General features: G+C 37.6%; 1 protein-coding gene across 6 annotated transcripts in view; it reads right to left on the bottom strand.

The window, feature by feature from the left end:
* Positions 1–23,583, bottom strand: part of Kcnmb2 (potassium calcium-activated channel subfamily M regulatory beta subunit 2) — a 274,696-nt gene that overhangs the window by 52,301 nt on the left and 198,812 nt on the right. The window contains exon 1 of one of the 6 annotated variants that reach the window (XM_010632433.2): positions 9,692–9,788. The exons of the other annotated variants lie outside the window; for them this stretch is intronic. The gene's annotated coding sequence lies outside the window, so the exon portion shown is untranslated. Of the gene's footprint in view, positions 1–9,691; positions 9,789–23,583 lie in introns of those variants that run through there. 6 annotated transcript variants of the gene reach the window in all.

The raw sequence follows: 23,583 nt of genomic DNA, 5'->3' as shown, positions 1-23,583 counted from the left end.
ATTTTTTTTTTTGTACCAGAGATCAAACTTGGGTTCTTGTGCTGTGAAGCAGGTGCTGGAACCACTGAGCTAAATCCCTGGCCCAAACTCAGGTAATATTGGTTAAATGGGGGTCAAATCGGGGAGCAAGTCATGTAGCAAGCATACAAGAATTTTCAGTAAGGATGGGGGTCAGGGATATTTCTTGGAAAGACTGGGTTAAGACCTTGGCCCCCCACCCAGGTGATTGATACTTGATTTTAGGTATTATAGCAGATTGGTAAGAATGATATTTTGGAGCCTGAAAACATGTTTCAGGTGTCCTCCTCTGTCCCACTGTGATGGCCACTAGCAAATCCATGAATAAATTCTCTATAGCCCCTCCCATCATCTCTCTTAGCAGACTGTTGGCCCTGTGTGTAAAGTTTTTTCTTTTTTCCCAGTACTGGGGATCAAACTTAGGATTTTGTGCTTGCAAGGCAGGCACAGCACCCCTTAGCTAAATCCCCAGCGTGCATAAACTTTTATTCCTGGAGAACTCGGCATTCTGAACTTGGTGTTCTCAGACTCAACTGAATCTTCCAGCCCTTTCCTTTTGCCAACAGGACAAAGATTCCCTTGACTTGTCCATGTCTTTCATTGCTACATGGAATCGTTATTGAAAGTGGCTAAATGTTAACGGGATTTAGGTACATAGATGATGAAAGGAGAGGTTTAAGCAAATAAACTAGAGGTGATCTGTTACTCCTTACTGTTTTTCAAACCTTAGCAATTAGTCATCTAGTTCTCATGTGTAATACCTTCTTAACATCCTTTGAGAAGTAGTCTAGTAAAATTTACACATGTAAGTTTAAATGTTCTAACAGTTGCATTAGAAAGAGTATAAAGAAACAGGAGATTCTAGTAATTCTAATAATATTATGCCCCAAATGTTATCATTTTAACATATAATAGAAATTATTAGTGATATAACACATTTTTAAAAAACCAAGACTTTGAAGTTCAGAGCACGTTTTAAATGTATAATGACATATTGCAATGTAGATTAACTGCATCTGAAGTGTTCAATGACCATATGGGGTAGTGGCTACTATTTTAGGTTGTGTGGGAATCTGCCTTCTGCAACTGTTTGAATTTTAGCAAAAATAGTTCAATATAAAATAATTAATATTTTCATTTATTGAGTACTTGGCATGAAATGGAACCTGTATTTTTTATGCATTACAGTCGTAACTCTAACAAGTGTGTGTTATTACCCATTTTATGGATGAGGTTTTGCTAAGGGTTAGATTAAGTAATTTGCCCCAAATCATGCAGCTTTTAAAGTGGCAGGTCTAGGATTCAAACTTAGGTCAGTTTGATTCTAAAAGAGATCATCCCACATCTTCTGAGTTACTAGAATTGCCTCGTGACTGGTTGGCCTGCCTTCTAGCGGGATGTTTTGATACAGCTGTGTTAAGTACATTGAGGTAATAGACACTGAGTGACTGTAGTTTAGAAAAAAATTATTATGTATTTTATAAAAACTAGAACAAAGGAGGTCAAAGTTTCTCAGCACAAAGAAATAATAAAGGTTTGAGAAAATGGAAATAAACTTACCTTGGCTTGATCATAACACACTGTATATGTGTCAAATTATTACAGCAAACTCTATAAATGTGTATAGTTATCATATATTAATGAAGCAATTTGAAACATAAAAAGATAATTGAAAACAAGATTGCTGGAGAAGATGCCAGCATTGTCCCTATAAGAAATGAAGATTATTTAGAGAAAAGACTGGTTGCAGATCTACGACAGGGAATATGCACAAGGAATCATACTTGATAGTGAGATTTTTCTAAGAACTGTCAGGATTGTTTCAAAAGGATTTGGGGCCAATTGGAAGAAGGGACAGTCAGATTATAGATCAGGACAACAACTAAAATGGATGGAAAGACAGCAAATATGTTTCATTCATGATTTCAGAATGGTGTTTACAAAAGTGGTCACCATTAGACGATTTTAAACAACCAACATATTACCTTTGGATTGGTAAACACAGGGAAAGAAAAGAATTCATCATTTATCTTGCTTTTTTATATTAACGAAATTACTGGGAAACTAAATAGTTGATGAAGTAATGTTTATCTTTACTGAGGAATTTTACTTGTTGATGATGCAATAATAAAATTAAAGTAACATAATTTTGCAACTCTAGATGAGTTAATGTACCTAGAACTTTGTTATCAGAGATTGTTACTATCAAAAAAGAGAAAATCTCCCAATATCAGTGATGAGTCATTCCAAAAAAAATCCCAACTTGAATGTAATCCATCCCCTAGATCCAATGAACAATTTACAGAAAGTAAAGAGAATAGAGGAACATGTTATAAAATACTGGGGATTCAATCAGAAAATTGAAATCTTCAGGTATGGAGTCTAACAAATTAAATGCAAAGGTAAAATCAAGATGGAGTCTATAGAAAAATATGACTTAAAAGATATGCTGTCTAATTCCAGCATGCGAACTTAATTTACCTCACCTTTTGTAGACTATAAAGGGGAAAAAATCATGTTCTCCCGTTTTAATTTTCATCTATCCCAATACAATTCTAAGATTACTTTTTCTAAAGTTTACTTCTCATCAGTTTACTTCTTTTTTTTAATTTATGTTTTTTGTATTAGTTTAAACTTTTTTCCCCAGATTTAATTGAGTTTGTTGGTACATTTTAGGGATACAGTACAGTTACATTCATTGTTGGGAATTTGTACCTCTACATGACATGTCATCAGTTTACTTCTTTACTTGCATTCATTGATAGATTACTGTTATTGGTAGGTAAACCTAAGAATAATTTTTCAGCACTTGACTTCAAGAAGGGAATCATGAATGTACACTTTGGGGAAGGCTTCCTGGAGGAAGTGGAAATTAGTAGCCAAGGAGGAAGAATATCAGGAAGAATTCTAGAAGGGCCATTGAACAGGTTCATTGGTATGGGCGTCATGTGGGGGGAGGGTGGGATGCTGGAGCCATCTGAAGTGGAGGGTCCATGTTGAGCAGCAGGAGGTGTGAGCAGCTGTGAAAACCAAGTCTGGGAGAAGCTGATATTTGGGGCAGTGGGATTTTTCATCATATGTTCTTCTTTTCTTTTTTCTTTGGTATAGGGGATTAAACTCAGGACCTTGAGCTTGTAAGGCAGGCATAGTGCCACTGAGCTAAATCCCCAGCCCCCCTTTTTATTTAAGAACTGGTTTAGGATGAGACTCATTTTTCAAGCAGTGATTCTTAATCTTTTTGCCTTCATTACACTTTTTTTTTTCATTGCCTTCCATAGATTTTTTTCTGTTCTGGACAGTCTTCCAGTTATGCACCAGCTTTAATGTTGTGTGTCCATAACTAATCATAGCATAGTGTGTCTTGACGCTCCCACTGAAAATTGATGATTGAATGACCAAATTAGAATACTTCTCTTGTGGAGATGAGGGAGTACCTGGTGTCAGGTCCCATAAGTTGGTTTTGAGGATGCTAGTGCTATAGTGGAGGTTAGTCCAGAGCTGGTGGACAACAGGTCAAAGCATGAAGTGCAGATACAAACTCTAACACCAAGGAGTGTATTCAGATTCAAAGTCTGGTGTGTTCCCTGGGGTTCCCTAGAGAGTGGTTCTAGATCATAGAGAATGACACACTGACTTCCCTTGTCTTGAAGGCGTAGCTCTGAGAGGTGGGAGTGAGTCTGGAACAAGTGAGAAAGGGGTTGGGCACACTGAGGTGGCTTTGGAGGCAAGTGCATTCCATCTATACTGGTTGTGGTGTGTGTGTGTGTGTGTTAGATATTTTAGAACAGCTGTAACACAAAAGGAAAATACTTCTGATTGGCAGACGGATATGGGTTTCACTCTGTTTCTCATTTATTGTCCATGTAGCTTTGAATTGCCAATTAAGCCTGCCTTATTCTTATTTTTTCTTTATTTTAAAAATGGAATCATTGCCAAGTAATAGGAATTCAACTGAATAACTCTTCTTAAAGTGGATTTATCTCAAAGCTTCAGTATGTTTTCAAAAGATGACCCTATTTTTTTTATTTCTGATCTTTCTCACCTTATGTAAACTGATATTTAAAGTCCACATAAAGATCCTCTCAACCTCACTTTCCCATATTGCTTTCCAAACTTGCTAAAGAATGGAAAACAAACACTGCAAGCAAATTGTATAGGAGTAAGTGATCATTGTCTTTTTCAAGGAAGCTCTATAAGAGACAAAGGCAATGCAGCTGCAAGAGCCAGGGATAGCTGCCACTGGAGGGCATTCGGCTAGATTTTTCCTAGTCCACCATGAATCCTGGAGCCAGGGAATTATTTCAGATGAGGTAATCTACCTCAAACTTAGAATCTGCTCATCACTGGATAGTAAGGTTTGTTTTTTTCTTTCTTTTTTTGGTACTGGGGCTCGAACTCAGGCCCTTGTGCTTGCGAGGCAGGTGCCGGAACCACTGAGCTAAATCCCAGGCTGGATAGTAGGGTTTCTTTATTGAAATGAGATGACAAATTAACCTAATCCAGTGAAATATTTATGTTTTATAGAATTTACCAAAATCAATTAGCTATTATAAATATCTATTTGCTCTTAAATGACATATTAAGCCCTTTGTACTCTGAGACTCATGAGATTCCATTGTTATCCCCTGAATCTGTTGCTTCAGTCCCTTTGGGCTATGCCAAACGAGTTGTTATCCAGCTATTGATTAAATATTTTTAGTGATTGAGGAACTTGATTTCCCCGGAGACCGCTCTTCCTGTTGTTAGGCATTGTATTTCGTGGAAATTATTTCCACCATGTGAGCTGGAATTTTCCTCCCCAGGGTTCCTCCTGGTTCTACACTCTGGATTATTTCTCAGATGTCTAAGAACAGCTGTAACACCTTGGCAGCTCTTCTTCACTGTAAACTGCATGCTACTCAACTGTTCGCCACGTATGCTCTCCGTTCTCTTTTTATCCTGGTCACCTCGTCAGGTCACGCTCCATACTTTGCTGTTGCTCCTGTGATATCGTGGATGTGATAACATTTACTACTTAATTGTGTTGCATATGCTTGAATAAATTCAGTTGCCACAAAACACTTATAACTGGAGGTCAAGAGTCAAATCCTGAAATTTCATACTTGTTTTGCAAAAGGCCATGCAGAGGTCCTAGGTTTTAACTTGAAGAAGATGGATTATGCATTATTATTATTTTAAATTTTTGTTCTTTAATCTTTTAATTTTATTTTATTGAGATATAGTTTTGCAATATTTCCCAGGCTAGCTTTGAACTCTGGGGCTCAAACAGTCCTGCCTCAGCCTTCCAAATAGCTGGGATTGCAGGTATAGATCACTAATTATATTTTGTGTGGTAGGAGTGTCACATTTTAAAACAAGGAACTAAGCCATATGACCATACATACATATCTGAAATATTACTCTGAAGGCAGGATGAAGGATACATTAGATAAGAATGAAACTATAAACAGGGAATTAGGTGGTGACGGCAGTAATCCAAACAAGATCTGAAGAGGGTAGGATGAAAAGGAATGAAGAGCCAGACCATGTTTGGATGGTATAGGATCAGGACATGGTGACTGATGGATTAAAGGGAACACAAGCCATGAACAGAAGAATTAAGAAATGACTTCCAGGTTTCTTGTTAAGATCTGTGTGGATGGTAGCACCACTAACCAACATGGAGGATATAGTAACATATAAAGGTGCTTTGGAACGGGGGTTGGGAAGTGTATGTGAAGGATAAAGAAAACAATGAAGGAAACATCGAGGGTGGTACAGAAGGCTGCAGACACATACAGGAGCTCTGAAAAAAGGTCAAGCCTTTGGATACTGACTTGCAAATGGAAGAACTTTAACAAGTTATAGGGGGTGGGATGAGAAGGAATGGGGTAAGATAGAACCATGGGGAGAATCATCAATAATAGATGACTTGGAGATTGCAGTGAAAGGAAGAATAAGAGACGTACATCATTCTGAAGGATGGTGGTCTTCCTGCAGCTCCAGACTGCATGATAGCTTGGCTTTTGTTCTTGGGAGTCTCAGAGGACAAAGTCCCTAAACTGTCCTGGATGTCTTTTCCCTTGTCAAAACGCAAGCAAGATGACTCTGATTTTCTTTACTGCCTTGTCAACTGTAAACGAGTTTGTATTTACACAGGGAAAAACATGTTTGACAGGAGCCATATTCATTATATCAAAATGTTCCCCGAATGTTTTAGGAGACTGTTCATTTGGTACAAAGAGGACATGTTTTTCTTCATGTCTGATGATAGCAGGTGATTATCTTTCAAGGAAAAACATTCCATTTTAAGAATTTAATAGTATAAGAATGTTAGTTAAATGTTCTTCATCTAGAATATAATGTGTAGGGAGGGGGACTTAACTCAGTGGCACTGGGTCTACCTCACAAGCACAAGGTCTTGAATTTGATCCCCGATACCACAAAACAAACAAACAAACAAAAAACTGATGTATTCATTTACATAACATTTGTTATAAAATAGGGTAGGTATCATGTACTACACAAGATGTGAAGGATTAATTCCCTATTTTCAGATAGTATCAGGAATATGGGACGTTTTAGACACAACTATGTACGCGGTGAATTGGCAATGAACATTAATTGATCAACTGTTGGCAGTTTCCAAGTGAGCTAAATGTCTGTTCTTACTCCAGAGAGTCAAAGGCTGTGATGTGTCTCCAAACTGGGATGCACTTCAAGAATCAGCCTGTGAATATCACAGGGCATAAAGAGAAGTGAGCCAGGTTCTCATAGTTCCACACCCGCATTCATGTGAAGATGGTTCTAGGGAACTCATAGACCCTGGAAGTTGAACTCTTTTGCTAAGTTACAGAGGAGCTTCTAGGCAGAGCTCAAACAAAAAAGACACCGGAAATACTGAGAAGTTTACTTTAGAATTATACTAGGTGTATAAATGACATACAAACTGCTGGTTTAGTTTTGAGCTCATTTCTCCTGTGCTAATTTTTGACCACCTTCCATGGCACTATCAAACATTTTATCAATGATATAGGGATAGGAAGGATGGTGACGCCGTTTCAATTTTGAGTGGACAAGGAAGGTCCTATACTTTGATGAACTTCCGGGCGAGCCTACTGCTTTTGCCTCCATTGTAGTCCAGAGTTGGGTCCCTCAGTGCTTTTCCCAGTTCCAGGTGCACAAGGAATGCCCACGTCTCTCCTGGAATCTCGTTGGAGTTTGGGGCTTCCACCCTTCACAATGGAGCAGAGCTTCTCTCTGCACAGAACCCATGCCTTAGACCATTGGATTCCCTGAACTCTGAGCCTTTTCTTACTTGTCCTAGATTTAATAGATTCCTCAAGACTAGGAGAAATAGAGACAAGATAATATATGGAACAGAAATCTAGAACATAGAACATGGTTTATATTTTTTCCCCTTGTCCGTGCCCTCCCTTCACCCCCTCCTCTCCTCCCCATTTACAAACATTTTCTTTCCATTTTTTCATTTTCTCATATTTTTTTCCTTTCCCTTATTACCTTTCCCCTACCCTTCCCACTTTCCCTACACCTTTAGCTCTTTTCTTCCCATTTCACAATGACAGTTATCTCATTAGGATCTTATGTACTATTATAGTTTATTCACACCAGAGAAACTATTTGGTATTTACACATGTGTGACTTACTTATTTCACTTGAGAATATCCTCAATATGTATCCATTTTCCTAAGAATGACTCTAATTTCTCATTCTTTATGTCTGAGTAGTATTCCATTTTATAGAAAAACCACATCTTCTTTATCCAGTCTCCAACTGATGGGCAAATGGGCAGTTTCCAAATTTTAGCTATTACAAATTTTTTACCCTGTATCTTAAGGCTCAGTCTGAAGAAGGTATAGAATGAAAGGTAGGTGCATAATTGCTATAATCTGAATGTTCCCCCAATCATTCACTGAAACTCACTTCCTAATGTGATATAGCATTAAGAGGCAGGGACTCTGAGGGTGATTAAATCATAAGGGTAGAGCTCTCATGAAGAGGGCTAAGACCTTTATAAAATAGAATTCACACAACTTTTTTCCCTTTGGGGGGCTTCTTTCTGCTACCACATGTGAGAATATGCTGTCACCTTGATCTTGGACTTACCAGCCTGCAGTACTGTGAGAAAACAAATTTCTGTTCCCTATAAATAATCCAATCTGCGGCATTTTTGTTATAGCAGCCTGAGCAGGCTAAGACACTATTAGAAGCAGAAAAATCTGCACCGAAATAACTTTGAGTTAATATTTTGAATAAGAACACAGTGAACATTCTGTCAGTGGCTGAAGTGACAATGTAATAGCTTTCTGTCTGTAAATGAAAACTGGTGAATGGAGAAAAACCTCATGTAGCTTGGCAAATATTTCAGCAAGAGAAAATGAGATATCACAAAGCTTTGGAAGAATGTCCGTGGTGAAATTCTAGAGTCCCAGCAAGAACACTGATCTGAAATCTGAGTGTGTGGAAAGAGAGGGGAAGAAGCAGCAATAAACATGAACATTTTGTAATTTTCAAGACATGCACGGTTGTCTCACAACATTCCAATAATGATTGCATCCTGAGTAATAAGCGCTTCCTTCTGTCGAAAGTACATTTGACTGAACAAAAGAGGTAAAGCCTATTTATTAAGCTGGAATCAGACTCTAAAAGGGGGCAAATCAAATCAGAAATTATTTAGCATCTACTAATAATCTTTTATGCAAATATACATATATCATATTGACTGTAAGAAAACAATAAGAGATTAGTAAATGGGAAATAAAATACATTCGTACATATTAAGACTAGGAATGAAGGCTTTCTGAGGTTGGAACAAAGGAAGAAGAAAGGAGGACTGCAGGCCTTCTTTTTCTTTTTCCTTCTCCTCAGAAAATAGTAACCACTTCTGGGAGCAATGTGTGTGGACCTTAAGATGCTTTGCCCTTTGTCAGGCTTCTCCTTTCCCAGAGCGGAATAAGTAAGAGGGTTCAACATCACAGATTTCTTCTCTTTCCGAAATGGTTGTCAGGCCTTAGAGATCTGATATCTTTGAAGTGAGCAGGGCAAATGTGAACACTGCTGAGTTCAGGTCAAGCTAATTCTCTAGTTGGGAAGATGTGGAAACAGAGGTCTAAACTCAGCAGAGACAGAAAATTATGACCACCCGTTAGACAAGGATCCCACTCACTCTTTTATGCTCTAGTTCTTTAAATCTTGCCTCAAATAAGTTCTTTCAACATGTATATATTGAGCACCTATTATGTGCAAAGCATTATTATCTGCATATATACATTTAATAGAGAATAAAGCAGATCCTTATAAAGCTACTAAACAACATGAAATCACAAGCATGACTTTTTTGACTGACATAAATAGCAACTTCACATGGCTCTATCTAATACATTAAAGTGAGGATAAAGACATACAGAAACCAAATAAGAATTGTGAATACATAATTTCAGTTGGGAACAAGAGCCATGGAGAAGGTTTCTCAGGGTAGGAAGGTGTTGTGAAAGGAGAGGGTTGGTAATTTATATGTCAATGGCCTAAGTAATTAATTGGCATTTTGAAGAGAATCCAAATGAAGTAAAGGATTTAGCCACAGGGCTAAATCTCCCTGAGATAACAAAGTAAAGGGTTTCACATTCAAGGCAGGAGAACAGCAAGTGTAAAGACTGAGGTGATGATTACTTACTGTTCTTGAGTAACAGCAAGAGGCTAATGCAGCCGATGCCCAGTGAGTCACACAGAAGTAGTGGAGGTGAGTTAGAGAGCTGGCAGGAAGTCAAGTCCCCGAAGAACGAGGCAGTCGTCAGGATTTCTGCTCAGAGCGAAATGAGAGGCACTGCAGGACATGATCAAATATAGATTTTTATGGAGTCGCTCTGGCTTACGTGTTGAGAATAGATGGTGGAGGGCAAGACCGAAGCTGGGAGTCTTGTTTTGAGGTTGTATAGTCAAGACAAGAGGCGGTGGGCGAGATGAGCAGAAAGGCAGCAGTGAAGAAGGGGGCCGTTGACAGGACTCACCGAGAGTCAGAGTAAGGGGGCAGAAAAGGAGTCAATAATGATTTTATAAATATGGATGAGCGTGGATCTATGTATTATGATGACTTTAACACTTTCAGGAAGACATTGGAGAATTCACTACTCATAACAGTTAAGTCTTGGAAGTGGCCTAGAGGTCCATCAACAGGATGAATGAATAAAGCAAATGTGTCATTTACATACAATGGGGCACTAATCTGACATAAAGAAAGATAAACCAAAGTCATTTGTAGGAAAACGAATGCATCTTGAGGTCATAATATTGTTTTTTCTCCTTTGCTTTTTTTAATACATTAAGTTTATTGGTACATTTTAAGTATACAGTATGATGACATTCATCATTGGGGATTTGTACCTTTACATGATACAACTTGGTTCTTATTTTTTCCTCATTTTCCTGTCCACTTTACAACCCCTCCACTCCTCTCTACAAAGACTTAGTTTCCATTTTTTACTCTTCTCATATTTTTTCTTTCCTTTCCCCTCCCCCTCCCATTTCCCCTTCCCTTTGGACCTTTTCTTCCTACCTCAAATTATCTGTTATACATTTTGATCCTTATTTACACTTTCAGTTTCTCACACCAGAGAAACTGTTTGGTATTTACACATGTGTGTCCTAATTATTTCACTAAAGAGTATGGCATCAATGTGCATCCATTTAGCTATAAATGTCTCTAGTTTCTCATTCTTTATGGCTGAGTACTATTCCATTTTATAGAAAAACCATATCTCCTTTATTCTCTCTCCAGTTGATGGGCAATTGGGCTGTTTCCAAGTTTTAGCTATTACAACTGTGCCGCTATGAACATGGGTATGTATATATCGCCGTGGTATGATTGTTTTAATTATTTTGGAAAGATACCCAGCAGGGGAATAGCTGGGTCAAGCGGAACCTCTAGTCCTAGTTTTTTGAAGTATCTCCATACTGACTTCCACTGTGGCAGCACCATTCTGCACTCCCTCCAACAATGGAGAAGGATTCCTTTTCCCCCACAACCCTGTCAGCATTTGTTATTGATCGATTTCATGATAGCAGCCATTCTTTGTGGGGTGAGGTGGAATCTCAGTGTTGTTTTCATCTGCGTCTCTCAAACGACCAGTGATGATGAACATTTTTTCATATGTTTATTTGCTATTTCTACTTCCTTGTCTGAGAAATGTCTGTTCATTTCAGATGCCTATTTTTGAATTGGGTCTTTGTATTTGGGGGGGGTGTCTGATTTTTTGGAGCTTTTTATATATTCTAGATAAGAGAACTTTGAGGAGCAGCTGGTAAAATTTTTTCCCCACATTATGGATTGTTGAGGCCATAATATTAAGTTAGATAAATCAGACACACAATCTTCAATATCACATGGTTCCTTTTATATGAAAAACCCAAAATATAAATAAATTAAAGAGCAAAATAAAAGACAGCTAATGGAAAAAAGGGCAGGGAACCAGGAGATGGAGGAAAGGGGAAGGAAAGGGATGAAAAGAAGAGTTCCAATGTGTTATACCTGTACCAGCTCACCACAATGAATGTTACCCTTGTGGATTGCAAACATATACTAATTAAAATAAAAATTAAAAAAGGGTGAGTCTAAGAATAATATTATGATTTCCTGTTATGGGGTTAACAGATAAACACAATTTAATGATATTTATGCTCTTTAAAACAGAAACATGACTGGCTGAAGTTCAGACAGTGATTTTTACCAAGAATATCTACTTATCCTGTGCCTCCAAGATCTCTGTGCACTTACTCAAAGATTAATTCTGGTGTCAACAAGCTGAAAAGGCCCAGAGTCACACAAATCTGGGTTCTGACTCTCATATTTAGCAGTAGTGAGAGGTATTTATCCTGGGAGACTGCCTCCTCCCTTAGCTGGAACTAATCAAACTCCTTGCATGGTGGCTGTCATTGAAGAAGATAATGCATGTAAAATGTCTAGCTATATGTCTTAAGTAAATTTTGGTGATGGTGAAATGGGTATGGACACTATCAGATTGCTTGGCAGTTTTCCATGACACTTTCAAAAATTTTATCTGATTTGACTTTGGGAGCTTTTTTTTTTTTATACTGAGAATCATTTTATAGCAGTTTGTTTTTTTAATGTTGCTAAAAATAATAGGTAATCTGTCTCAAACATTTTACCAACAACTTATGATGTTTTTGAAGTAAAGATAAGTAATCAAGTGAAAACCGTGCTAAGACTTGTCTTTTCTTGGACTCTGCACAACGCTGTCCTCACCTTCTGACCACTGTAGACCTGAGGAAGCCCCTCCTCAGCAGCATTTGGGTGCTCAATTTATCAAGGTAACTTGATATTCTTCACACTTGGCGTTTATGGCATTAGGACTAGGTGTCTGCCTTGATTGCTGTCCCCAATTACTGCAGAGATTTACCTAAATATTAACTTCGTATCCTATCTGAATATTTGAACCCTGGTTTTATCATTGTCATACCCTCTCCAGGAGCTCAGAGTTTGGTCCTTGAATACTTGCCTGGTGACTGAACCCTACCTATAACTAGAGTTATTATAGAAATTATAATGCCCCTAAGATTAAAATGAAGAGCTACAAATAATTATGAAGAGGCAACTTTACCCATATTCATGTAATGGTATGTCTGGATTTACTCAAGATGATCTAAGTTTTGGCTATTTTTCTAGTATCCTATTGGTATTCTTTGACAAGCTCGAATTGTCCTAACGAGGGCATAATTTGTATAGTGCACTGGCTAAGTTATAGACAAATTTTTTTTTCTGTTAAAATTTAACTTAATCAGGACTTAATTGTAAATGGATATGTTTCTAAGTATATTCTGGTTAATTTATATAATTTGCTTATTTTGACATCATTGAAATTTTGGTTGCTACACCTTTAGGACTTATTTTTAATATATGGTAAACTAGTCCCCCATTGCTTTATCTTCTTACCAAAAATTCTTGACTATTCTTCACCATTTTTTCTTCCAAATGAACTTCAGAAACAGCTCATCCCATTAATATTTTAAAAAATAGTTACTAAAATACATTTAGGCAGGAAGAATAAATTCTACAGCTTCTTAGTACAATAGAGTAATTATCAGATGACTATTGCTCACAACCATTTACATTTCAAAATATCTTCCATTGTGGATTAAAAAGACACAGTGTGGATTTATAGTTCTAATACTCCATCTACCTTGTGAGAGACTCCACTGATTGGATTTGTCATTTCTCTGCAGGAGTTATTATTTCTCTCTATGCTGAACTTCATATTTACACAAATTCTACCACCTTTCAGTGTCTTCTGTTGGGTCGGATTCCATACTTATCCTACCACAGCAGAAGGGTACTCTTCTTTCCCTTTTCTCCTATCCTGGTGCAAGAACTAGTCATGGAAGGACAAACCACAAGCCACGATAGAATGCACTTTCATTAAGCAGTACAAGCTTTCAGTATTCTCAGTGATCTGGAAAATGCATTTATATCGCATATACTTTAATGGGAAAGAAAAGACCAAATATCAAACGGTTCTAATGAATTCGAGGTAAATGAGAGACAGTACACACCAGAAGTGGAAAGCTAAATTCATAGGTTAATGAAGGCACATGTAGATACCGGAAGGTGTCTTGAGCTGCAACAGGCACATTTGGAAACCTGAAGTGTCTTGCTGGTCAGCTGAATGCTCATTATGTTGTAAATGTAGCCAGACTACATGGTGTCTGCTGGGTTCGTTTTGGGTGAGTATTAGACAGCCCCTTTGGGTAATGGTGCATATTCCTGTCACTTTGCTGCTCCATGTTAGAGCATCACCGAACACCCTAATCTTTCAGTTTCACCTATGTAAAAATAATGCACTGCATGAAAATAAGAAACTCCAAGTTGCTAAGTCAGGTTCAGTGATTCATGTGCTCCATGAGACATGTTGGTGTCTCTCATTACTCTTACTGTTTATGTGAGGAGAATTAAGACATGGGTTAGTAGGATCTATGAGGAGAAAAGGCAGATCTGGTGCCTAAAAGGAAATGCTATTGTCTCTCCTTAGAAAAAGCAAAGGTCCTTTAGAGAAGTTAAATGGCAAAGCAGGAATCCTGACAGCCTCTTGACCTTTGAAATTCATACCTCCTGCAGTGCATTTCATTCTATTTTCTGCCAACCAAGAAAATGTTGTTTCACTTTCTAAAATATATATTACAGAAAAAAATATACTGAATATACATTTTCTCAAAACCATTTGTGTAATTTAAGATCACCATTGAGTATAATATATAGTCTCCAAACTGCTCTGATGATTTTTGTCTTTAAAATTCTTTTTTTTTTCCCTCACTGAGTTTATTGGTACATTTTAGGTATACAGTACAGTTACATTCATCATTGGGACCTTGTATCTTTACATGACAGGTCTTGGTTCTCATTTTTCCCCCTTGTCCCTGCCCTCCCTTCACCGCCTCCTCCACTCCCCATTTACAAACACTTTATTTCCATTTTCTCATATTTTTTTCTTTTCCCTTATCACCTTTCCCTTACCCTTCCCACTTTCCCTATTGGCTTTAAAATTCTTGAGGGTGCTGTAGTTTATAAGAGGGAAACTAAGATGGTGAAGGTTCTGGTCTTGGATGGATGGGATGAGCTCAGATGTGTGGGGTCTGTGGAGAAGGAAAAGTAAGACCAGGTAGGAACTCATTAACTGAAGCAGTACAGAGGTTGGAGAAAAGAGTGGAGAGGAGATGTTGCTGCAGTAGTGGGATGACAAATGGCTCACGCATTAAGGTCTGAGGAACAGAAGAAGAGGAAGGCTTAATAAATTGTTGTTGAAAGAATCTTTGAATAAATTGTTATGGGAGAATCTGCCTATGCTTACACGTTTAACTACATGCAGCTGATAGTGGGGAAAGATGTCATTTCTGCGAAAAAGAGATTAAGTGAGAGCCAGTCTGAATATCAGACCAGAGCAGCCCACAGAGTTGCAAATGACCAGAACAAAGGAGAAAGTGTCCTGATGAAAGTCCTGTCCAATGGACAATGAGATGGCTCAACAGGGTGTGTGTGTACGGACAAGGAGCGCTCTACCTCAGAGACAAGGGGAATAAACTTGCATATAACTTTCAGCCGTTGGTTGTGATTGCTAGGTTAGGCTTGAAAGAGACTTTGTGGATAAAAATGCGGACAGAGTGGAACAGGATCAATGGTCAGAGTGGGCACCTGGTGATAAATCTGAGCACAAGACCTGATTTCTAGTCCTACTTGCAGTGGTTGTAGGTGGATGAAGAGGAAGAGTGGAGTACTGGGTTCTTGTGTGAATTTCTACCTTTGGCATTTCTTCAAGAGTTTTACACATATAATTGCATTTTAAAAGTTCAATTTGTATATATTTTTTTTGTAACAACATCTTGCTAACACTAGGCACAAGTTGGACTATTTATTTAGGCTTTAGGGAATATTGATTGCTTCTGTAAATATTAAAAAAGTGAAAAGTTGACATCTACAGTGTTATTCTCCCAGGTCCATTATTCTCCATCCCACCCTTGAAATATCTTAAAATCATGAACTTGATGTACATTTTCTCCATTAATTTTCCTTATATAACATACCTTTACAAATATAATATATATACACACATTTCATTTATTGAGTGTATTATTTTATCACATTCTGGTTTCACTAAAATGCTACTTATAAAGATCTACTAATTTGATATATATTGGTTCATTCATATTAATGTTATGTTTGGACGCATATACTACAATTGCTGGTTCGTCTGCAGATGAATATTTAGATCAGTGTCCCCTGAATCTCAGCACTATTGGCATTTTGAACCAGATAATTCTTTGTTTTGGAGGCTTGTCCTGGGTATTGTAGGATGTTTAGCTTCACCTCTAACTTTTATATACCATGAGATAGATAAGAGTAACGCTAACTGTGACCATCAAAAATGTGTCCAGACACTTTCAAATGCCCTCTGGAGGACAATTCACCATATACCTTGAAAGCCACTGTTTCATATTATTTCTAAGTTTTCACCACGGCAAGCAGTGATTTATTGTTGTCTTGGTCATTCTGGTGGCCACACATGCAAGTGTTTCTTTAGGGAGAAGATCTAGGAGAACACTTAGAAGTTTGAGGGTTTGTGGGTTCTTTTTTTTTTTTTTTTTTTTGGTACTGGGGGTTGAACTCGGGTCCTTGCACTTGCGAGGCAGGCCACCAAACCGCTGAGCTAAATCCTCAGCTCATGTGGATTCTTAAATTACTCAAAAAATTATAGCAATACTCATTTTTGGATTGGGTCTTTAAATTCGGGAGGTATTATATTTTTTAAAGTTCTTTATATATTCTAGATAGTAGACCTTTGCAATAGCCTAGTACTCTTTTTAAAAAATTATACTTTTATTTGGCACCTTAGCTAACATTAAATTTTGCACATCAAATCTAATACATCAATATACATATATTTAACAAATTGTGGAAAGCAGTATTGCTATTTGCTGTGGTGTCTTCCCTTACAACACTTAAAATGGAACTGTGGGCACATGGCCGAAGGGCACACAAAGTTAAATAACAAAATGTGAAAATAAAACAGTAATTCAATATAAATCATGCAATTTTCACAAGGGAAGGTTGGGCTAAATACCGAATGACCTGTATAAAAACTGTGACAGGAATCTGAAAATGGGAGAGGTCTTTTTTTTTTTTTTTTTTTTTTTTTGAGGAAGTGAGAGACACCTTTATAGGAAGTGGGATTTGAGATGAATCTTTGTATTTCAGTGAGATTCTGACAAGTACAGAGCAGTAGAGTTAGAGGTAGGTGTGGGGAGGTGCAAAAGCATCAGGTGTGTGGCAGGGATTGTGTATTGGAGCAGAAAGATCATAGATTAAGAAGAAAGAAGGTAAAGGAAATAGAGTAAGGTAGACTCTTAAAACACAATACTTGGAATAGGAAGATAATACCAATAGCCTAAGACTTTTGAAAGCATTTATATTTTTATTTGGCATCATGTAGGGTTGTCCACATCTTATTATCACCACCTTCTCAGTAGAAGTAGGAGAAAAGGCACTAAGACACAAAGACAGTAGAGCTGGGATGCAGGGCTGGGTGAACAATATTCTTATTGGTCTGGAGTTAAAATGTTGGCGGGCTCTGACAATAATTAAAAACAAGTGATTTTAAAAAAGCATTGCCTTGTGTGGGCAATTCCAGAGCAAATACCAGCTCAGCCTTGTTTCCCCAGACTCACACATACACTGTCTAGCACACACACACACACACACACACACACACACACACACCCCTACCAGAGCTGATCAGAAGCTGAGTTCTGGTGTCTGCTGAGGAGGTGGGTTGACAGTGGGAGAAGAACAGGAGGTGGACTATGTATGAGGCAAGTTAAATCATGTTGACTGAAGTAAATGCCTTTGTCTTATCTCCTCTTAGATTCTCTTTAGAAAAATAAAGAAAAAGGTAGAATGTGAAAGGTCAACAAGAAATGGGAAGTGGTCTTATTTTACACAAGAGAAAACAAGCAAGGCTGTGATTGTCTCTATGTTAAAAGCGGGGATTTAGCTCAGTGGTTCTGCTGCCTGCCTCACAAGTGCAAGGACCTGAGCTCCATCCCAGTACCAAAACAAAACAAAACAAAAAAAGAAAAGTGGGGCGGGCACAAGTGGGCAATGAATAAACGTTGACATGCATATGGGGTAGAGGAGGCACAACAGTGCCCTTTAGGGAAAAATAATTTGTCCCTAGCCCCACACACTGGCATGACTCTTTTTTGGCGTCTCTTTTACAAGAGGACACAACCACCATTACCTGATTAGTGAAGTATAATTTGTGAGCAGTGGGATGCAATTAAGGTGAAATGTGTTCACATTGTAATGTAGTCAGAGTTCCCATACTGCATTATTCATTCCAGATGCGAAAGAAAAGTGAGAAATATACTATTCATTTTTCTTGCTGTTCTAAATTTATTTTATTGTTCTCTTTGATTGATTTTCATAAGGTCACACGAAGTATAACAGTTTATTTGCTACAGTTATCTGAGTGAGCTAAATAACTATTTAAATACCCTTTGCTTCTACTTCTGTTTTTTCCTATAGTGAACACAATGCTCTGGGCCAGGAGGGAGATTTTATTTTATATCTTTTTTTTTCAGCTTTAATTGAGTTTATTGGTGCATTTTAGGGATACAGTACAGTTACATTCATTGTTGGGATCTTGTAACTCTACGTGACAGGTCTTGGTTCTCATTTTTTCCCCTTGTCCCTGCCCTCCCTTCACCCCCTCCTCCCCTCCCCATCTACAAACACTTTATTTCCATCTTTTCATTATCTCACATTTTTTTCTTTTCCCTTATTACCCTTCCCCTACTCATCCCACCTTCCTTACACCTTTAGCCCCTTTCTTCCCATTTCTCAATGTCAGTAATCTTATTAGGATCTTATGTATTATTGCAGTTTATTCATACCAGAGAAACTATTCGGTATTTACACATGTGTGATTTTTTTATTTCACTTAGGAGTATATCTTTGGTAAAGTTTAGTTTCAATATATGGATGTCTCTCTGAGTAATACAAACAGAAACTCCTAGTGTTCATAATGCGGATTGCTCTTTTAATCATACCAGTCTTAAGAGGATTCGGACTGGGCATTAATGTGCAAAATAATTAGTTGTCCTAATCCTCATTCTTTGACCCAAGAAACTAATGTTGTAATGGTAGGGCATTAAGGATGTCTGTCTCTTGTGACAATTCACTAAAAATATCGGTTTATAATTCAGTTTGCCACCATGCTGCTTGTTGCAGTGAGTTAATTTGCACAAATAGCAAAATATGCAGCCATTTGTTTTTAACAAATAGGAGATTTTGCATTTAGCAAAATGACAAATTGTGTGATAGGAAGAATATTAGACTATGATTTAATTCTGGGTCCTTCATTTGCTCTCTAACATTGATCAATTAGTTTTCCTGAGCCTGTATTTCCTTACCTATAAACAACCAATATATTTTATAGCTTACACTTTATAGTTGTTTCCTGCTTTAGAATGAATTAAATATATATATATATATATATATATATATCACTCTATGTATGTATGTATGTATGCATGTATCTATCTATCTATCTACCTATCGCTCTAACTGAAAATGACTATATTGGGACTACTGACTTAGCTCTTATAATTCCCATTTTATTTCAGATAACTAAACTAAGACATTGAAGTCATACCACCAGTACCTGTCAGAAGTAAAACAAGATCCATGGGCTCCTACTTCCACACTGAATATTACCCCACGACTCCACAGTGTTGCTCTTACAGGAAAATGCTAAGGATCAAAAGACATGATCTAATGCCTCCTCCCCTCAGCCATTTCTCCATGAACATAACACAAGTTTTATCATCCCCAGTAGCAGAATCACTTCAGAAACTTTGATTTCAGATTTGCAGCTCTTGGTCAGCCAAGTTTAGGCTGCTAGGATTCTTTGTAACTTCTTTATTTGATATTTCCGAATCCTTCAACAGGATGACACTGCCTCTTTTCATTATCCATTGACCCCTTGCCTCATTTTCTTGTTTCTCTCCTTATACCTAAGCTGATTTCATTGTCTCCCATTGGAAACAGTCCTTTGGAGACATCTCTAACTCCTTTGCTTAGTTTTCCCTTCAGTTTCCTCATCTGACTAAACCCCAACTTTTGGTGAAATAATTCATTTTTTCTGCTTCTTTGTGGTAGCAGTCAAACTTTACTGAAGAAAATCACAAAGCCCGACTCACTGGTTTCAATTTGAAGAATGACTGTAAATTTCGAATGGCACTAAACCACCCCCACAGTTTCCTAGTGAGTTCAATTTCTCTCTCATGGAAACAATTCATATTTATCCCTCTTTTCAAACTTCCACAGTTTCCCGTTCCTTAACTGATAATCTTGCCTTTTGGCCAGATCTGTGACATCTTCTGGCATCTGTTCTCATATTTACTGCTTTTCCTCATGGAGCGCATAGCCCTGTTTCCATCTAGGATCTTTGCCTTCCCCTCCCTCAGGAGCTAGTTCTTTCCCACCTTTTTCAGATTTGTCTCCTTCAGTTATTTTCCAGTTCCACTCAGATCAATCTCTCTTTCTTTACTTCATCACCCCAATTAGCAGGATTCTAGTCAATTTCATATTTTAAGAAACAGACACACGGGCTTAAGTACCAAATGGTATCTCTCATTTGAGTGAGGCAAAGACAACGAAATCAACTTAGCTAAGGAGAGTACACAAAAAATAAAGGAAAGAAAAAAGAATGGATACACTTAGTCAAGGTGATAGAGCTCATGCAAATAGGAAGGAGTCCAAGAGAATGTGGGTGAGAGGAGAGGGAGAGTGGCAGGAGAAGTAAAGAGCACATATAGATATGCCGTGTATGGGAACCTAATGACCTAAATGAGTGTAACCATTGTGTGCCGTGAATATGAGATACGATGAATAATATTAACTAAGAAAACGAGAAAAGGGAATTCAGAGGAGAGAGGGAGGCGGGAGGGAGGGGGCTTTAAAAAAGAATCAAGCTGCATTATGTATATGTATCAACTAAAGGATGATTGTAAACTGCATGTACTGCAATCTGTACTAATAAAAAAGTTAAAAAAAATTTCCCCTGAGCCCTAGTCTCCTATTAGTCGTTTCCCTACTTCTCTGCTCAGAGTTGCAGCAAAAGCTGTCTTCCTTTTGCATCTTCCAGTCTTCAGACACTAGCATTGGATGTTAATCCTCATCTTTCACTGGAATCTCTAGTCAATGTCCATAAAATTTCCTAAGGTGCCAGGTGAAATGTACATGGCTTTATCCTCAGTTTATCTGAAGTCTTACCAGCATTGAACATAGTGATTACTTACTCTCCTCTTTGGATTTCATTAACACTACACTTTCTAGGGCTGGGGATTTAGCTCAGCGGTTCGGTGGCCTGCAAGGACCCGAGTTCAATCCCCGGTACCAAAAAATAACAAAACAAAACAACAACAAAAACAACAAAACAACCCCCCCAAAGAACCCCTTGCACTTTCTAGGCTTTTCTTTGATATCCCTGTTCCTTCTTCCTTAGGAAGCTCCTCGAGCTCTACCTGTTCTCCAAATGTTGAAGTGACCTCGGGCATAGGCCAGGAAATAATTTCTTTTTCTAGGTTTCTACTTCCATGGACTTAAATTCTTATTTATTTATTTATTTATTTATTTTTAAAAATTTTATTGAGTTTATTGGTACATTTTGGGGATACAGTACAGTTACATTCATTGTTGGGATCATGTACCTCTACATGGGAAGTCTTGATTCTCATTTTTCCCCCTTACCTCTGCCCTCCCCTCACCCCCTCCTCCCCCCCCCATATACAAACACTTTATTTTCATCTTTTCATTCTCTCACATTTTTTTCTTTTCCCTTTTTGTTCTTCCCCTACCCATCACACCTTCCCTGACATGGACTTAAATTCTATCTGTGGCTAAATGACTCCTGCATTTACAGCTCTAGACTCATGTCATAGACGCCAGCCTCACATACACTCCCTCCTGACACTATTTAGGTATCTGCTAGGTGTCCAAAACTTGATATGTACGAAGGAACTCTAGGTTACTTTCCTCACATGTATTCATTCCTATTTGTGAAGCGCAGTAAGTGATAATATCATCTACCTGCTTTCTCAAGCCTAAAATTTAAGAATAATTTTTGATTCCCTTCTCTACTTTACTATGCTTTCCCACATCTAGGTAATCTCCAAGCCAGTTTAGTTCTGCTTACTACTACTGTAACCCTGATTTAAGCTACCAGCATTTCTTTGTCCTTGACTGCTCCTTTGCAATCTATACCCTACAGCAGTTAGCTGTATAGTGTAAGAGGGGAAATTACATCAGAACTTTTCTTGTTTTCAGTTTGTTAATGGATTTCCATTACTCCTGAAATCCGAGGTCCCTGTAGGCATGATGCATTCTCTGTAACACCGTTGTATCTTTTTTTTTTCTCACTTTGATGTAGCCACACCAGACATGCCAAGTGTTCTCAGGGGCTTTGTGCATACTGGTAGCACTTCTTGGAATACACTACTCTTAGATGTTGACTTGGCTGAATTTTTTTTTTTTTTTTGCTTTTTTTATGTTCATCTCAGTATAATTTCCCCAGGGAGGCTTTGAGCGATCGCTCTTCTAAGTGCCACACCTGCTTTTTCCTCTTTCTCTATAATTACTTTCTACTTTAAAGTATTATTCTTTATGGTCCTTACATGTAAAATTATTTTGTGTTTACCTGCTTATTTCTTTGTTGTGTGTCTTTTCAAACCAGGGGTTAATGCATGACACCAAGGGTCTTTTTTATATTTTTTACAGCTTTTAATCAGTACTTGGCACAATTCCCAGCACCTACTATGCTCTCAGTAAGGATACTTTTTGAGTGGGTACTTAAACATAAGGGATGTAAAACCTTTTTGCCTATCATCTATGCTTGTGAACCACATTCTATTCTTCATAGATGGATTTCTTTAGAAGGTCAGTGTCACAGGTAATTGATATTAGGAACCAACAGCAAACTGTCAGGTTATATTGGTTATTTTTCCCCATGCTATAGCTTTTTATTCTCCACATGAAAATTTATCTTTTTTTTGGTAGAATCAGAACTAGAACTACTAGAATGTGAAATATTGACACAGGTAAATAATAGATTTATGGGGAAATGGCATTGGAGATGATGAATGTAATCTTAATTCTTCTATGTTTAGAAACTCATATTGATTTCCATTGCTTACGCTAGATGATAAGATACAAAACATGCATAGGAAGCCATACAGAAGAATGAAATAGGAAGCTATAGTACTATTGCTTTGGTGCCCCAAGATGGGCTCAGAATATTGATACCCCAGGGGCACAGAGTGGAACCAAAGAGTATAATTCAATATGATCCATTTCCAGTTTCTTTGACCAAGCTTGCAGTTTTTCTTTCAAGTAAGCTAAGGCTCATTTGGATTCAGAGTTAGGGTAGACACAGAGAAACTACTCATACCTCCGCTTAAGTATGTCTGTAATTATAGGTATGCTACCTTGAGGGTCTTAACATTTTCATTGAATTCAAGGTATTAAACAAATCACGCAAGCTTTTAATGCCAATATCTTCAAGCCCTGAAGTTGAACTTATTGGCAAGGCAAGTTTATTAGATGATATTTTGATCGGAAAGTGCTTTAAACAGTGATAACATAAAACATAAATATCTGTTCTGTAACCATCCCTTCTTAATAGTCAATTCTTGTGTAATTTTTCATATTTGTCACTTATCTCTAAGGAAGTGTTGCATTTATAAACGTTTTTGTTTAGAGATTGTATGTATTATTTAAATTTACGTTTGGGCTAATTTCAAAGCCTTACCTCACTATTCCTACCCTTGTATAACCTTTGTATATTTTTCTGCAGGGTATTTTTGCCTTTTTTTCTTCAATTTATTAATGGAAAAATTAAAATATAGCAAATTCCAATACTTACAAAGAAAGGAAGAAAATTTCCCACCACAAATCAACTTCAGTTAAATTTTCCAAGTATCCTTTTGTGATATTTAGTGCCAATT

Source organism: Fukomys damarensis, unplaced genomic scaffold (assembly GCF_012274545.1).
Source record: "Fukomys damarensis isolate Sample0158 unplaced genomic scaffold, DMR_v1.0_HiC HiC_scaffold_12, whole genome shotgun sequence".
Lineage (NCBI taxonomy): Eukaryota > Metazoa > Chordata > Mammalia > Rodentia > Bathyergidae > Fukomys > Fukomys damarensis.
Note: the sequence above shows the minus strand (reverse complement) of the source record. Positions and strands in the feature narration are given on the sequence as shown.